Source organism: Etheostoma cragini, unplaced genomic scaffold, assembly GCF_013103735.1.
Source record: "Etheostoma cragini isolate CJK2018 unplaced genomic scaffold, CSU_Ecrag_1.0 ScbMSFa_2074, whole genome shotgun sequence".
NCBI classification, from domain to species: Eukaryota; Metazoa; Chordata; class Actinopteri; order Perciformes; family Percidae; genus Etheostoma; species Etheostoma cragini.
In genome coordinates this window covers 1-1,914 of record NW_023266196.1, presented here as the reverse complement: position 1 = coordinate 1,914, position 1,914 = coordinate 1, and the positions used below count along the sequence as shown (strand labels likewise).

The 1,914-nt window shown below is 35.9% G+C and overlaps 1 non-coding gene across 1 annotated transcript; it reads left to right on the top strand.

Annotated features, from left to right (window-relative positions):
- Window positions 1–485: 485 nt before the first annotated feature.
- On the top strand, window positions 486–558 carry trnar-ccu. The gene has a single exon. It is a non-coding gene; the product is annotated as a tRNA-Arg (tRNA).
- Window positions 559–1,914: the final 1,356 nt, after the last annotated feature.

Genomic DNA, 1,914 nt, shown 5'->3' with positions numbered 1-1,914 from the left:
TCTTTGTTTGTTTTGACTTTGCACAATCAAATTCTGCTGAGTTGAACTCTCAATAACCTTCACGGAAAAATCTCCCTGTTGTAAAATAGTGACCAGGCCTACCAAAATGTTCACTGTTTCGGTAGTCCAACCATCTCTACGTACGGATGCACTTCCCATTCTTGTGAATGTGATAACACAGGACCCCTGGATGGAATTTCTTCAAATTTGGCAAAAATATTCACATGAATTTGCAAATCAATTGATGAGATTTTGGAGGTCAATGTCAAGGTGACTGTGTCCTCATGTCTGTCCAGCCAATTCTTGTGAATGCAATATCTCTGAACACCTAGAGGGAATCACTTTAAATTTGGCATACATAACCACTTGGAGTCGCGGATGAACTGATTTCGATTTTGGAGGTCAATGGTCAAGGTTACTGTTTCATTACATCTCCAGAACTGTATATGTATTTCTTCTGAACTGGTGAGCTTGGGTAATGTAAAGCCCCAGTGGCCTAATGGATAAGGCACTTGCCTCCTAAGCCAGGGATTGTGGGTTTGAGTCCCATCTGGGGTGATTTTCAGAAGAGTGGCCCAGCGTAAGCGTGCAGGGCCCATGACGTGGATGTTGATGCATTGAAACCATCCTCTGCTTACCTCTTCTCAACGGGTGATCCATCAAGAGATTATGACTATACTGCAAATAACTATAGCATACTACGCTATCTTTAACTATTCAACATATGAACAATGTGCTAACTACCTATTCACGCACATAGCGCTAGCATAAACACCGAGATAGCATTGCTAGCAAAGAAACGCGACAAACTATGTGAATTCAATGATTAATAAATGAAAGGTTTACTAACTTTACAGCTATTGGAATAATCATCATCATCATAACTTTATTTATAAAGCGCTTTCACATCAGCAGTAGCTGAACAAAGTGCTGAACTTGATAATAATGCAAGTAGTAACAACAGAAATAAATACTAAACTAACAGCCAATGCGGTCGTGGGAAAATCAATAAAGAGTCCAACTTGGATACCATGTTTCCTCCGGCATAGTTCTTCTTCTACTATGTAAAACACGTAGCTTGTCATGCGTTTCAAAATAAAGGTCCCTGCTTACTATTTTTGCATATACTTTCCTACATATAATAGGACACATCTAATTAACTTACATAGAACATTTTAGAAAAAAGATAATTCTTAATAAATAAGTTTAATTCAAATAAGTTTGAAAAAGGAATGAATCAAGAGCATCATTGAACTACATAAGGTAACTGCATACAAACTGACGACACAATATCAGTTATACATGTTAACAGCTGAAGCCTTATTGCAAACCTTTCAAAAATCAAACAGTGCCTAAAACAAATGGAAAAAAGTTCACAGCAAATGCAATTACAGAGACTTGCCTTACGGTAGTACAACAGGAGTTGGTGGAGATTAAGGGATATAAACTGTCATTCATCAATAGGAAACAATCAAAGGGTGGGGGGGTTGCATTATATATTGACCGAAGATATCAATGTCAAATAGTTAGTAAAATGTCTTTAGTTTTAGATACAATCATGGAATGCATCACAGTACAAATTGAAATGAAAAAATCTACAAACATTCTAATTAGCTGCATTTATAGGAAACCGGGATCGAATATTGACATGTTTAACGAAGACATTATTTTTTTTTTTAATTCAGTAAAAGCAATAAAAAAAATGACTTCAATATTGACTTGCTTACCTAACCCACAAGACCACATCAAATCTACAGAGTTAATAATCAGATGTAGAGTACCGGTTTTTATCCCTCAATCACTACAATACACAAATTAATAATATATTTAACAACAGGATTGGCTACAACAACATTTATTCAATGAGCAGACACTGAATCCAAGAAAACATCAATACATTTAAAGAGGATTTTA